The following is a 16,738-nucleotide window of genomic DNA, read 5'->3' as shown; positions in this document are numbered from 1 at the left end:
AAAAAGAGTGTTTCAAAACTGCTCTATCAAAAGGCAGGTTCAACACTGTGAGTTTAATGCACACATCACAAAAAAGTTTCTGAGAATGCTTCTGTCTCATTTTTATGCGAAGATATTTTCTTTTCTAGCATAGGCCTCAAAGCGCTCCAAATATCCACATGCAGATTCTACAATAAGAGTGTTTCAAAACTGTTCTATCAAAAGGAAGGTTCAACTCCGTGTTTTGAATGCATGCATCACAAAGAAGTTTCTGAGAATACTTCTGTCTAGTTTTTGTGTGAAGATATTTCCTTTTCCAGCACAGGCCTGAAAGAGCTCCAAATGTCTACTTGCACACACTACAAAACAGTGTTTCAAAACTGCTCTATCAAAAGGAAGGTTCACCTCTGTGAATTGAATGCACACATCATAAAGAAGTTTCTGACAATGCTTCTGTTTTGTTTTTATGTGAAGATATTTCCTTTACCCTGCTATGGCTTCAAAGCGATCAAAGTATTCACTTGCAGATTTTGCAAAAAGAGTGTTTCAAAACTGCTCTAAAAAAAGGAAGGTTCAACTCTCTGAGTTGAATACACACATCACAAGGTGGTTTCGGAGATTGCTTCTGTATAGTTTTTATGAGAAGACATTTACTTTTCCAGTATAGGCTTCAAAGCGCTCCAATTATCCACTTGCAGATGATACAAAACGAGTGTTTCAAAACTGCACTATCAGAAGGAAGGTTCAACTCTGTGAGTTGAATGCACACATCACAAGGAAGTTTCCGAGAATGCTTCTCTATCGTTTTTATGTGAAGATATTTCCTTTACCATCATAGGCCTCAAATCATTCCAACTATTCACTTGCAGATCCTACAAAAAGAGTATCTCAAACCTCCTCTATCCAAAGGAAGGTTCAACTCTGTGAGTTCAATACACACATCACAAAGAGGTTTCTGAGAATGCTTCTTTCTACTTTTTGATTGAAGTTATTTCTTTTTTCAGCGTAGGCCTTAAAGCGCTCCAAATATCCACTTGCAGACTGTACAAAAAGACCGTTTCAGAACTGCTCCGCCAAAAGGAAGTTTAAAGTCTGTGTGTTGAACGCACACATTGCAAAGTAGTTTCTGAGAATGCTTCTGTCTTGTTTTTATGTGAAGATATTTCCTTTTCCAGCATAGGCCTCAAAGATATCCAAATGTCCACATGAAGATTCTTCAAAGAGAGGGTTTCAAAACTGCTCTATCAAAAGAAAGGTTCAACTCTGTGAGTTGAAAGCACACATCAAAAAGAAGTTTCTGGGAATGCATCCGTCTAGTTTTTATGTGAAGATATTTCCTTTTCCAGCATTGCGTCAAAGCGCTCTAAATCTCCAATGGAAGATTCAATAAAAAGAGGGTTTCAAAACCGCTCTGCCAAAAGGAAGGTTCAACTCTGTGACTTGAATTCACTCGTAACAAATATGTTTCTGAGAATGCCTCTGTCTAGTTTTTATCTAAAAATATTTCCATTTCCCTCATAGGACTCAAAGCGCTCCAAATATCTAGTTGCATATACTACAAAAATATTCTTTCAAAACTGCTCTATTCAAGGGAAGGTTCAACTCTGTGAGTTGAATGTAAACATCACAAAGAAGTTTGATAGAGTGCTTCGGTCTTGTTTTTACGTGAAAATATTTCCTTTTCCAGCATAGGCCTCAAAGTGCTCCAAATATCCAATTGCGGATTCTACAAAAAGAGTGTTTCAGAATTGCTCTATCAAAAGGAAGGTTCAACTCTGTGAGTGGAATGCACACATCACAAAGAAGTTTCTGAGAATGCTTCTGTCTAGTTTTTGTGTGAAGATCTTTTCTATTCCAGCACAGGCCTGAAAGAGCTCCAAATGTCTACTTGCACATTCTACAAAAAGAGTGTTTCAAAACTGCTCTATCAAAAGTAAGGTTAAACTCGCTGAGTTGAATGCACACATCACAAAAAAGTTTGTGAGAATGCTTCCTTCTAGTTTTTATGTGAAGTTGTTTCCTTTACCAGCTTAGGCTTCAAAGTGCTCCAAATATCCACTTGCAGATTCTACAAAAAGAGTGTTCCCAAACTGCTCTAACAAAAGGACGGTTCAACTCTCCGAGTTGAATGCACAAATCACAAGGAAGTTGCTGAGAATACTTCTGTATAGTTTTCATGTGAAGAGATTTCCTTTTCCAGCATAGGCTTCAAAGCGCTCCAAATATCCACTTGCAGATTCTACAAAAAGAGTGTTTCAAAACTACTCTATCCAAAGAAATGTTTACATCTGTGAGTTGAAAGCACACATCACAAAGAAGTTTCTGAGAATGCTTCTGTGTAGTTTTTATGTGAAGATATTTCCTTTTCCAGCATATCGTCAAAGCACTAAAAATGTCCACTTGAAGATTCTACAAAAAGAGTGTTTCAAAACTGACCTATGAAAACGAAGGTTCAACTCTGTGAGTTGAATGGACTCATAACCAATACGTTTCTGAGAATGCTTCTGTCTAGTTTTTATGTGAAGATATTTCCTTTTCCATCATAGGCCTCAAATCGCTCCAAATATATCGTTGCAGATCCTACAAAAAGAGTGTTTCAAAACTGCTCTATCAAAAGCAAGGTTCAACTCTGCGAGTTGAATGCAAACATCACAGAGAAGCTTGAGAGAATGCTTCTGTCTAGTTTTTATCTGAAAATGTTTCCTTTTCCAGCATAGGACTTAAAGCGTTCCAAACCCCCGCTTGCATATTCTACAAAAAGAGTATTTCAAAACTGCTCTATCAAAAGAAAGGTTCAACTCTGTGAGTTGAATGCACACATCATAAAGAAGTTCCTGAGAGTACTTCTGTCTAGTTTTTATGTGAAGATATTTCCTTTTCCAGAATAGGCCTCAAAGCCCACCAAATGTCCACTTGAATATTCTAGAAAAATAGTGTTTCAAAACTCCTCTATCAAAAGGAAGATTCAACTGTGTGAGTTTTATGCACACATTATAAAGAAGTTCCTGAGAGTGCTTCTGTCTAGTTTTTATGTGAAGTTATTTCCTTTTCCAGCATAGGCCTCAAAGCCCTCCAAATGTCCACTTGAATATTCTACAAAAATCTTGTTTCAAAACCGCTCTAAGAAAAGGAAGATCCAACTCTGTGAGTTGAATGCACACATCACAAAGAAGTTTCTGAGAATGCTTCTGTCTAATTTTTATGTGAAGTTATTTCCTTTTCCAGCAAAGGCCTCAAAGCACTCCAAATGTACACTTGAATGCACTCATCACAAAGAAGTTTCTGAGAATGCTTCTCTCTACTTTTTATGTGAAGTTATTAGCTTTTCCAGCATAAGCCTCAAAGCCTTCCAAGTATCCACTTGTAGCTTCCACAAAAAGACAGTTTCAAAACTGCTCTACCAAAAGGAAGTTTCAACTCCGCGAGTTGAATGCAGACATCACAAAGTTGTTTCTGAGAATACTTCTGTCCCGTTCTTCTTTGAAGTTATATGATTTTCCAGCAGAGGTCTCAATCACTCCAAATATTCACTTGCAGATTTTACAAAAACAGTGTTTCAAAACTGCTCTAGCAAAAGGGATGTTCAACTTTGTGAGTTTAGCGCACACATCACAGAGAAGTTTTTGAGAATGCCTCTTTCTAGTTTTTATGTGAATATATTTCCTTTTCCAGCATAGTCCTCAAAGCGCTCCCAAAATTCACTTGCAGATTCCACAAAAAGTGTGTTCCCAACCTGCTCTATCAAAAGGAAGGTTAAACTCTGTGATTTGGAAGCACACATCACAAAGAAGTTTCTGACAATGTTTCTGTCTAGGTTTTATGTGAAGACATTTCCTTATATAGCATTGTCCTCAAAGCACTCCAAATATCCACCTGCAGATTCTACAAAAAGAGTGTTTCAAAACTGCTCTATCAAAAGGCAGGTTCAACACTGTGAGTTTAATGCACACATCACAAAAAAGTTTCTGAGAATGCTTCTGTCTCATTTTTATGCGAAGATATTTTCTTTTCTAGCATAGGCCTCAAAGCGCTCCAAATATCCACATGCAGATTCTACAATAAGAGTGTTTCAAAACTGTTCTATCAAAAGGAAGGTTCAACTCCGTGTTTTGAATGCATGCATCACCAAGAAGTTTCTGAGAATACTTCTGTCTAGTTTTTGTGTGAAGATATTTCCTTTTCCAGCACAGGCCTGAAAGAGCTCCAAATGTCTACTTGCACACACTACAAAAGGAGTGTTTCAAAACTGCTCTATCGAAAGGAAGGTTCAACTCTGTGAATTGAATGCACACATCATAAAGAAGTTTCTGACAATGCTTCTGTTTTGTTTTTATGTGAAGATATTTCCTTTACCCTGCAGAGGCTTCAAAGCGATCCAAGTATTCACTTGCAGATTTTGCAAAAAGAGTGTCTCAAAACTGCTCTAAAAAAAGGAAGGTTCAACTCTCTGAGTTGAATACACACATCACAAGGTGGTTTCGGAGATTGCTTCTGTATAGTTTTCATGAGAAGACATTTACTTTTCCAGTATAGGCTTCAAAGCGCTCCAAGTATCCACTTGCAGATGATACAAAACGAGTGTTTCAAAACTGCACTATCAGAAGGAAGGTTCAACTCTGTGAGTTGAATGCACACATCACAAGGAAGTTTCCGAGAATGCTTCTCTATCGTTTTTATGTGAAGATATTTCCTTTGCCATCATAGGCCTCAAATCATTCCAACTATTCACTTGCAGATCCTACAAAAAGAGTATCTCAAACCTCCTCTATCAAAAGGAAGGTTCAACTCTGTGAGTTCAATACACACATCACAAAGAGGTTTCTGAGAATGCTTCTTTCTACTTTTTGATTGAAGTTATTTCTTTTTTCAGCGTAGGCCTTAAAGCGCTCCAAATATCCACTTGCAGACTGTACAAAAAGACTGTTTAAGAACTGCTCCACCAAAAGGAAGTTTAAAGTCTGTGTGTTGAACGCACACATTGCAAAGTAGTTTCTGAGAATGCTTCTGTCTTGTTTTTATGTGAAGATATTTCCTTTTCCAGCATAGGCCTCAAAGATATCCAAATGTCCACATGAAGATTCTTCAAAGAAAGGGCTTCAAAACTGCTCCATCAAAAGAAAGGTTCAACTCTGTGAGTTGAAAGCACACATCAAAAAGAAGTTTCTGGGAATGCATCCGTCTAGTTTTTATGTGAAGATATTTCCTTTTCCAGCATTGCGTCAAAGCGCTCTAAATCTCCAATGGAAGATTCAATAAAAAGAGGGTTTCAAAACCGCTCTGCCAAAAGGAAGGTTCAACTCTGTGACTTGAATTCACTCGTAACAAATATGTTTCTGAGAATGCCTCTGTCTAGTTTTTATCTAAAAATATTTCCATTTCCCTCATAGGACTCAAAGCGCTCCAAATATCTAGATGCATATACTACAAAAAGATTCTTTCAAAACTGCTCTATTCAAGGGAAGGTTCAACTCTGTGAGTTGAATGTAAACATCACAAAGAAGTTTGATAGAGTGCTTCGGTCTTGTTTTTACGTGAAAATATTTCCTTTTCCAGCATAGGCCTCAAAGTGCTCCAAATATCCAATTGCGGATTCTACAAAAAGAGTGTTTCAGAATTGCTCTATCAAAAGGAAGGTTCAACTCTGTGAGTGGAATGCACACATCACAAAGAAGTTTCTGAGAATGCTTCTGTCTAGTTTTTGTGTGAAGATCTTTTCTATTCCAGCACAGGCCTGAAAGAGCTCCAAATGTCTACTTGCACATTCTACAAAAAGAGTGTTTCAAAACTGCTCTATCAAAAGTAAGGTTAAACTCGCTGAGTTGAATGCACACATCACAAAAAAGTTTGTGAGAATGCTTCCTTCTAGTTTTTATGTGAAGTTGTTTCCTTTACCAGCTTAGGCTTCAAAGTGCTCCAAATATCCACTTGCAGATTCTACAAAAAGAGTGTTCCCAAACTGCTCTAACAAAAGGACGGTTCAACTCTCCGAGTTGAATGCACAAATCACAAGGAAGTTGCTGAGAATACTTCTGTATAGTTTTCATGTGAAGAGATTTCCTTTTCCAGCATAGGCTTCAAAGCGCTCCAAATATCCACTTGCAGATTCTACAAAAAGAGTGTTTCAAAACTACTCTATCCAAAGAAATGTTTACATCTGTGAGTTGAAAGCACACATCACAAAGAAGTTTCTGAGAATGCTTCTGTGTAGTTTTTATGTGAAGATATTTCCTTTTCCAGCATATCGTCAAAGCACTAAAAATGTCCACTTGAAGATTCTACAAAAAGAGTGTTTCAAAACTGACCTATGAAAACGAAGGTTCAACTCTGTGAGTTGAATGGACTCATAACCAATACGTTTCTGAGAATGCTTCTGTCTAGTTTTTATGTGAAGATATTTCCTTTTCCATCATAGGCCTCAAATCGCTCCAAATATATCGTTGCAGATCCTACAAAAAGAGTGTTTCAAAACTGCTCTATCAAAAGCAAGGTTCAACTCTGCGAGTTGAATGCAAACATCACAGAGAAGCTTGAGAGAATGCTTCTGTCTAGTTTTTATCTGAAAATGTTTCCTTTTCCAGCATAGGACTTAAAGCGCTCCAAACCCCCGCTTGCGTATTCTACAAAAAGAGTATTTCAAAACTGCTCTATCAAAAGAAAGGTTCAACTCTGTGAGTTGAATGCACACATCATAAAGAAGTTCCTGAGAGTACTTCTGTCTAGTTTTTATGTGAAGATATTTCCTTTTCCAGAATAGGCCTCAAAGCCCACAAAATGTCCACTTGAATATTCTAGAAAAATAGTGTTTCAAAACTCCTCTATCAAAAGGAAGATTCAACTGTGTGAGTTTTATGCACACATTATAAAGAAGTTCCTGAGAGTGCTTCTGTCTAGTTTTTATGTGAAGTTATTTCCTTTTCCAGCATAGGCCTCAAAGCCCTCCAAATGTCCACTTGAATATTCTACAAAAATCTTGTTTCAAAACCGCTCTAAGAAAAGGAAGATCCAACTCTGTGAGTTGAATGCACACATCACAAAGAAGTTTCTGAGAATGCTTCTGTCTAATTTTTATGTGAAGTTATTTCCTTTTCCAGCAAAGGCCTCAAAGCACTCCAAATGTACACTTGAGTGCACTCATCACAAAGAAGTTTCTGAGAATGCTTCTCTCTACTTTTTATGTGAAGTTATTAGCTTTTCCAGCATAAGCCTCAAAGCCTTCCAAATATCCACTTGTAGCTTCCACAAAAAGACAGTTTCAAAACTGCTCTACCAAAAGGAAGTTTCAACTCCGCGAGTTGAATGCAGACATCACAAAGATGTTTCTGAGAATACTTCTGTCCCGTTCTTCTTTGAAGTTATATGATTTTCCAGCAGAGGTCTCAATCACTCCAAATATTCACTTGCAGATTTTACAAAAACAGTGTTTCAAAACTGCTCTAGCAAAAGGGATGTTCAACTTTGTGAGTTTAGCGCACACATCACAGAGAAGTTTTTGAGAATGCCTCTTTCTAGTTTTTATGTGAATATATTTCCTTTTCCAGCATAGTCCTCAAAGCGCTCCCAAAATTCACTTGCAGATTCCACAAAAAGTGTGTTCCCAACCTGCTATATCAAAAGGAAGGTTCAACTCTGTGATTTGGAAGCACACATCACAAAGAAGTTTCTGATAGTGTTTCTGTCTAGGTTTTCTGTGAAGACATTTCCTTATATAGCATTGTCCTCAAAGCACTCCAAATATCCACCTGCAGATTCTACAAAAAGAGTGTTTCAAAACTGCTCTATCAAAAGGCAGGTTCAACACTGTGAGTTTAATGCACACATCACAAAAAAGTTTCTGAGAATGCTTCTGTCTCATTTTTATGCGAAGATATTTTCTTTTCTAGCATAGGCCTCAAAGCGCTCCAAATATCCACATGCAGATTCTACAATAAGAGTGTTTCAAAACTGTTCTATCAAAAGGAAGGTTCAACTCCGTGTTTTGAATGCATGCATCACAAAGAAGTTTCTGAGAATACTTCTGTCTAGTTTTTGTGTGAAGATATTTCCTTTTCCAGCACAGGCCTGAAGGAGCTCCAAATGTCTACTTGCACACACTACAAAAGGAGTGTTTCAAAACTGCTCTATCGAAAGGAAGGTTCAACTCTGTGAATTGAATGCACACATCATAAAGAAGTTTCTGACAATGCTTCTGTTTTGTTTTTATGTGAAGATATTTCCTTTACCCTGCAGAGGCTTCAAAGCGATCCAAGTATTCACTTGCAGATTTTGCAAAAAGAGTGTCTCAAAACTGCTCTAAAAAAAGGAAGGTTCAACTGTCTGAGTTGAATACACACATCACAAGGTGGTTTCGGAGATTGCTTCTGTATAGTTTTCATGAGAAGACATTTACATTGCCAGTATAGGCTTCAAAGCGCTCCAAGTATCCACTTGCAGATGATACAAAACGAGTGTTTCAAAACTGCACTATCAGAAGGAAGGTTCAACTCTGTGAGTTGAATGCACACATCACAAGGAAGTTTCCGAGAATGCTTCTCTATCGTTTTTATGTGAAGATATTTCCTTTACCATCATAGGCCTCAAATCATTCCAACTATTCACTTGCAGATCCTACAAAAAGAGTATCTCAAAACTCCTCTATCAAAAGGAAGGTTCAACTCTGTGAGTTCAATACACACATCACAAAGAGGTTTCTGAGAATGCTTCTTTCTACTTTTTGATTGAAGTTATTTCTTTTTTCAGCGTAGGCCTTAAAGCGCTCCAAATATGCACTTGCAGACTGTACAAAAAGACTGTTTCAGAACTGCTCCGCCAAAAGGAAGTTTAAAGTCTGTGTGTTGAACGCACACATGGCAAAGTAGTTTCTGAGAATGCTTCTGTCTTGTTTTTATGTGAAGATATTTCCTTTTCCAGCATAGGCCTCAAAGATATCCAAATGTCCACATGAAGATTCTTCAAAGAGAGGGTTTCAAAACTGCTCTATCAAAAGAAAGGTTCAACTCTGTGAGTTGAAAGCACACATCCAAAAGAAGTTTCTGGGAATGCATCCGTCTAGTTTTTATGTGAAGATATTTCCTTTTCCAGCATTGCGTCAAAGCGCTCTAAATCTCCAATGGAAGATTCAATAAAAAGAGGGTTTCAAAACCGCTCTGCCAAAAGGAAGGTTCAACTCTGTGACTTGAATTCACTCTTAACAAATATGTTTCTGAGAATGCCTCTGTCTAGTTTTTATCTAAAAATATTTCCATTTCCCTCATAGGATTCAAAGCGCTCCAAATATCTAGTTGCATGTACTACAAAAAGATTCTTTCAAAACCGCTCTATTCAAGGGAAGGTTCAACTCTGTGAGTTGAATGTAAACATCACAAAGAAGTTTGATAGAGTGCTTCGGTCTTGTTTTTACGTGAAAATATTTCCTTTTCCAGCATAGGCCTCAAAGCGCTCCAAATATCCACTTGCGGATTCTACAAAAAGAGTGTTTCAGAATTGCTCTATCAAAAGGAAGGTTCAACTGTGTGAGTGGAATGCACACATCACAAAGAAGTTTCTGAGAATGCTTCTGTCTAGTTTTTGTGTGAAGATCTTTTCTATTCCAGCACAGGCCTGAAGGAGGTCCAAATGTCTACTTGCACATTCTACAAAAAGAGTGTTTCAAAACTGCTCTATCAAAAGTAAGGTTAAACTCGCTGAGTTGAATGCACACATCACAAAAAAGTTTGTGAGAATGCTTCCTTCTAGTTTTTATGTGAAGTTGTTTCCTTTTCCAGCTTAGGCTTCAAAGTGCTCCAAATATCCACTTGCAGATTCTACAAAAAGAGTGTTCCCAAACTGCTCTAACAAAAGGACGGTTCAACACTCCGAGTTGAATGCACAAATCACAAGGAAGTTGCTGAGAATGCTTCTGTATAGTTTTTATGTGAAGATATTTCCTTTTCCAGCATAGGCTTCAAAGCTCCTCATATATCCACTTGCAGATTCTACAAAAAGAGTGTTTCAAAACTACTCTTTCAAAAGAAATGTTTACATCTGTGAGTTGAAAGCACACATCACAAAGAAGTTTCTGAGAATGCTTCTGTCTAGTTTTTATGTGAAGATATTTCCTTTTCCAGCATATCGTCAAAGCACTAAAAATGTCCACTTGAAGATTCTACAAAAAGAGTGTTTCAAAACTGCCCTGTCAAAACGAAGGTTCAACTCTGTGAGTTGAATGGACTCATAACAAATACGTTTCTGAGAATGCTTCTGTCTAGTTTTTATATGAAGTTATTTCCTTTTCCAGCATAGGCCTCAAAGCCCTCCAAATGTCCACTTGAATATTCTACAAAAATATTGTTTCAAAACCGCTCTAAGAAAAGGAAGATCCAACTCTGTGAGTTGAATGCACACATCACAAAGAAGTTTCTGAGAATGCTTCTGTCTAATTTTTATGTGAAGTTATTTCCTTTTCCAGCAAAGGCCTCAAAGCACTTCAAATGTACACTTGAGTGCACTCATCACAAAGAAGTTTCTGAGAATGCTTCTCTCTACTTTTTATGTGAAGTTATTAGCTTTTCCAGCATAAGCCTCAAAGCCTTCCAAATATCCACTTGTAGCTTCCACAAAAAGACAGTTTCAAAACTGCTCTACCAAAAGGAAGTTTCAACTCCGCGAGTTGAATGCAGACATCACAAAGATGTTTCTGAGAATACTTCTGTCCCGTTCTTCTTTGAAGTTATATGATTTTCCAGCAGAGGTCTCAATCACTCCAAATATTCACTTGCAGATTTTACAAAAACAGTGTTTCAAAACTGCTCTAGCAAAAGGGATGTTCAACTTTGTGAGTTTAGCGCACACATCACAGAGAAGTTTTTGAGAATGCCTCTTTCTAGTTTTTATGTGAATATATTTCCTTTTCCAGCATAGTCCTCAAAGCGCTCCCAAAATTCACTTGCAGATTCCACAAAAAGTGTGTTCCCAACCTGCTATATCAAAAGGAAGGTTCAACTCTGTGATTTGGAAGCACACATCACAAAGAAGTTTCTGATAGTGTTTCTGTCTAGGTTTTATGTGAAGACATTTCCTTATATAGCATTGTCCTCAAAGCACTCCAAATATCCACCTGCAGATTCTACAAAAAGAGTGTTTCAAAACTGCTCTATCAAAAGGCAGGTTCAACACTGTGAGTTTAATGCACACATCACAAAAAAGTTTCTGAGAATGCTTCTGTCTCATTTTTATGCGAAGATATTTTCTTTTCTAGCATAGGCCTCAAAGCGCTCCAAATATCCACATGCAGATTCTACAATAAGAGTGTTTCAAAACTGTTCTATCAAAAGGAAGGTTCAACTCCGTGTTTTGAATGCATGCATCACAAAGAAGTTTCTGAGAATACTTCTGTCTAGTTTTTGTGTGAAGATATTTCCTTTTCCAGCACAGGCCTGAAGGAGCTCCAAATGTCTACTTGCACACACTACAAAAGGAGTGTTTCAAAACTGCTCTATCGAAAGGAAGGTTCAACTCTGTGAATTGAATGCACACATCATAAAGAAGTTTCTGACAATGCTTCTGTTTTGTTTTTATGTGAAGATATTTCCTTTACCCTGCAGAGGCTTCAAAGCGATCCAAGTATTCACTTGCAGATTTTGCAAAAAGAGTGTCTCAAAACTGCTCTAAAAAAAGGAAGGTTCAACTCTCTGAGTTGAATACACACATCACAGGGTGGTTTCGGAGATTGCTTCTGTATAGTTTTCATGAGAAGACATTTATTTTCCAGTATAGGCTTCAAAGCGCTCCAAGTATCCACTTGCAGATGATACAAAACGAGTGTTTCAAAACTGCACTATCAGAAGGAAGGTTCAACTCTGTGAGTTGAATGCACACATCACAAGGAAGTTTCCGAGAATGCTTCTCTATCGTTTTTATGTGAAGATATTTCCATTACCATCATAGGCCTCAAATCATTCCAACTATTCACTTGCAGATCCTACAAAAAGAGTATCTCAAAACTCCTCTATCAAAAGGAAGGTTCAACACTGTGAGTTCAATACACACATCACAAAGAGGTTTCTGAGAATGCTTCTTTCTACTTTTTGATTGAAGTTATTTCTTTTTTCAGCGTAGGCCTTAAAGCGCTCCAAATATACACTTGCAGACTGTACAAAAAGACTGTTTCAGAACTGCTCCACCAAAAGGAAGTTTAAAGTCTGTGTGTTGAACGCACACATTGCAAAGTAGTTTCTGAGAATGCTTCTGTCTTGTTTTTATGTGAAGATATTTCCTTTTCCAGCATAGGCCTCAAAGATATCCAAATGTCCACATGAAGATTCTTCAAAGAGAGGGTTTCAAAACTGCTCTATCAAAAGAAAGGTTCAACTCTGTGAGTTGAAAGCACACATCAAAAAGAAGTTTCTGGGAATGCATCCGTCTAGTTTTTATGTGAAGATATTTCCTTTTCCAGCATTGCGTCAAAGCGCTCTAAATCTCCAATGGAAGATTCAATAAAAAGAGGGTTTCAAAACCGCTCTGCCAAAAGGAAGGTTCAACTCTGTGACTTGAATTCACTCGTAACAAATATGTTTCTGAGAATGCCTCTGTCTAGTTTTTATCTAAAAATATTTCCATTTCCCTCATAGGACTCAAAGCGCTCCAAATATCTAGTTGCATATACTACAAAAAGATTCTTTCAAAACTGCTCTATTCAAGGGAAGGTTCAACTCTGTGAGTTGAATGTAAACATCACAAAGAAGTTTGATAGAGTGCTTCGGTCTTGTTTTTACGTGAAAATATTTCCTTTTCCAGCATAGGCCTAAAAGTGCTCCAAATATCCACTTGCGGATTCTACAAAAAGAGTGTTTCAGAATTGCTCTATCAAAAGGAAGGTTCAACTCTGTGAGTGGAATGCACACATCACAAAGAAGTTTCTGAGAATGCTTCTGTCTAGTTTTTGTGTGAAGATCTTTTCTATTCCAGCACAGGCCTGAAAGAGCTCCAAATGTCTACTTGCACATTCTACAAAAAGAGTGTTTCAAAACTGCTCTATCAAAAGTAAGGTTAAACTCGCTGAGTTGAATGAACACATCACAAAAAAGTTTGTGAGAATGCTTCCTTCTAGTTTTTATGTGAAGTTGTTTCCTTTTCCAGCTTAGGCTTCAAAGTGCTCCAAATATCCACTTGCAGATTCTACAAAAAGAGTGTTCCCAAACTGCTCTAACAAAAGGACGGTTCAACTCTCCGAGTTGAATGCACAAATCACAAGGAAGTTGCTGAGAATGCTTCTGTATAGTTTTTATGTGAAGAGATTTCCTTTTCCAGCATAGGCTTCAAAGCGCTCCGTATATCCACTTGCAGATTCTACAAAAAGAGTGTTTCAAAACTACTCTATCCAAAGAAATGTTTACATCTGTGAGTTGAAAGCACACATCACAAAGAAGTTTCTGAGAATGATTCTGTGTAGTTTTTATGTGAAGATATTTCCTTTTCCAGCATATCGTCAAAGCACTAAAAATGTCCACTTGAAGATTCTACAAAAAGAGTGTTTCAAAACTGCCCTATCAAAACGAAGGTTCAACTCTGTGAGTTGAATGGACTCATAACCAATACGTTTCTGAGAATGCTTCTGTCTAGTTTTTATGTGAAGATATTTCCTTTTCCATCATAGGCCTCAAATCGCTCCAAATATATCGTTGCAGATCCTACAAAAAGAGTGTTTCAAAACTGCTCTATCAAAAGCAAGGTTCAACTCTGCGAGTTGAATGCAAACATCACAGAGAAGCTTGAGAGAATGCTTCTGTCTAGTTTTTATCTGAAAATGTTTCCTTTTCCAGCATAGGACTTAAAGCGCTCCAAACCCCCGCTTGCGTATTCTACAAAAAGAGTATTTCAAAACTGCTCTATCAAAAGAAAGGTTCAACTCTGTGAGTTGAATGCACACATCATAAAGAAGTTCCTGAGAGTACTTCTGTCTAGTTTTTATGTGAAGATATTTCCTTTTCCAGAATAGGCCTCAAAGCCCACCAAATGTCCACTTGAATATTCTAGAAAAATAGTGTTTCAAAACTCCTCTATCAAAAGGAAGATTCAACTGTGTGAGTTTTATGCACACATTATAAAGAAGTTCCTGAGAGTGCTTCTGTCTAGTTTTTATGTGAAGTTATTTCCTTTTCCAGCATAGGCCTCAAAGCCCTCCAAATGTCCACTTGAATATTCTACAAAAATCTTGTTTCAAAACCGCTCTAAGAAAAGGAAGATCCAACTCTGTGAGTTGAATGCACACATCACAAAGAAGTTTCTGAGAATGCTTCTGTCTAATTTTTATGTGAAGTTATTTCCTTTTCCAGCAAAGGCCTCAAAGCACTCCAAATGTACACTTGAATGCACTCATCACAAAGAAGTTTCTGAGAATGCTTCTCTCTACTTTTTATGTGAAGTTATTAGCTTTTCCAGCATAAGCCTCAAAGCCTTCCAAATATCCACTTGTAGCTTCCACAAAAAGACAGTTTCAAAACTGCTCTACCAAAAGGAAGTTTCAACTCCGCGAGTTGAATGCAGACATCACAAAGATGTTTCTGAGAATACTTCTGTCCCGTTCTTCTTTGAAGTTATATGATTTTCCAGCAGAGGTCTCAATCACTCCAAATATTCACTTGCAGATTTTACAAAAACAGTGTTTCAAAACTGCTCTAGCAAAAGGGATGTTCAACTTTGTGAGTTTAGCGCACACATCACAGAGAAGTTTTTGAGAATGCCTCTTTCTAGTTTTTAGGTGAATATATTTCCTTTTCCAGCATAGTCCTCAAAGCGCTCCCAAAATTCACTTGCAGATTCCACAAAAAGTGTGTTCCCAACCTGCTATATCAAAAGGAAGGTTCAACTCTGTGATTTGGAAGCACACATCACAAAGAAGTTTCTGATAGTGTTTCTGTCTAGGTTTTCTGTGAAGACATTTCCTTATATAGCATTGTCCTCAAAGCACTCCAAATATCCACCTGCAGATTCTACAAAAAGAGTGTTTCAAAACTGCTCTATCAAAAGGCAGGTTCAACACTGTGAGTTTAATGCACACATCACAAAAAAGTTTCTGAGAATGCTTCTGTCTCATTTTTATGCGAAGATATTTTCTTTTCTATCATAGGCCTCAAAGCGCTCCAAATATCCACATGCAGATTCTACAATAAGAGTGTTTCAAAACTGTTCTATCAAAAGGAAGGTTCAACTCCGTGTTTTGAATGCATGCATCACAAAGAAGTTTCTGAGAATACTTCTGTCTAGTTTTTGTGTGAAGATATTTCCTTTTCCAGCACAGGCCTGAAGGAGCTCCAAATGTCTACTTGCACACACTACAAAAGGAGTGTTTCAAAACTGCTCTATCGAAAGGAAGGTTCAACTCTGTGAATTGAATGCACACATCATAAAGAAGTTTCTGACAATGCTTCTGTTTTGTTTTTATGTGAAGATATTTCCTTTACCCTGCAGAGGCTTCAAAGCGATCCAAGTATTCACTTGCAGATTTTGCAAAAAGAGTGTCTCAAAACTGCTCTAAAAAAAGGAAGGTTCAACTCTCTGAGTTGAATACACACATCACAGGGTGGTTTCGGAGATTGCTTCTGTATAGTTTTCATGAGAAGACATTTATTTTCCAGTATAGGCTTCAAAGCGCTCCAAGTATCCACTTGCAGATGATACAAAACGAGTGTTTCAAAACTGCACTATCAGAAGGAAGGTTCAACTCTGTGAGTTGAATGCACACATCACAAGGAAGTTTCCGAGAATGCTTCTCTATCGTTTTTATGTGAAGATATTTCCTTTGCCATCATAGGCCTCAAATCATTCCAACTATTCACTTGCAGATCCTACAAAAAGAGTATCTCAAACCTCCTCTATCAAAAGGAAGGTTCAACTCTGTGAGTTCAATACACACATCACAAAGAGGTTTCTGAGAATGCTTCTTTCTACTTTTTGATTGAAGTTATTTCTTTTTTCAGCGTAGGCCTTAAAGCGCTCCAAATATGCACTTGCAGGCTGTACAAAAAGACTGTTTCAGAACTGCTCCGCCAAAAGGAAGTTTAAAGTCTGTGTGTTGAACGCACACATTGCAAAGTAGTTTCTGAGAATGCTTCTGTCTTGTTTTTATGTGGAGATATTTCCTTTTCCAGCATAGGCCTCAAAGATATCCAAATGTCCACATGAAGATTCTTCAAAGAGAGGGTTTCAAAACTGCTCTATCAAAAGAAAGGTTCAACTCTGTGAGTTGAAAGCACACATCCAAAAGAAGTTTCTGGGAATGCATCCGTCTAGTTTTTATGTGAAGATATTTCCTTTTCCAGCATTGCGTCAAAGCGCTCTAAATCTCCAATGGAAGATTCAATAAAAAGAGGGTTTCAAAACCGCTCTGCCAAAAGGAAGGTTCAACTCTGTGACTTGAATTCACTCGTAACAAATATGTTTCTGAGAATGCCTCTGTCTAGTTTTTATCTAAAAATATTTCCATTTCCCTCATAGGACTCAAAGCGCTCCAAATATCTAGTTGCATATACTACAAAAAGATTCTTTCAAAACTGCTCTATTCAAGGGAAGGTTCAACTCTGTGAGTTGAATGTAAACATCACAAAGAAGTTTGATAGAGTGCTTCGGTCTTGTTTTTACGTGAAAATATTTCCTTTTCCAGCGTAGGCCTCAAGGTGCTCCAAATATCCACTTGCGGATTCTACAAAAAGAGTGTTTCAGAATTGCTCTATCAAAAGGAAGGTTCAACTCTGTGAGTGGAATGCACACATCACAAAGAAGTTTC

This window comes from Pongo abelii, chromosome 20 (genome assembly GCF_028885655.2).
Source record: "Pongo abelii isolate AG06213 chromosome 20, NHGRI_mPonAbe1-v2.0_pri, whole genome shotgun sequence".
Lineage (NCBI taxonomy): Eukaryota > Metazoa > Chordata > Mammalia > Primates > Hominidae > Pongo > Pongo abelii.
This window is presented reverse-complemented; position numbering follows the sequence as displayed.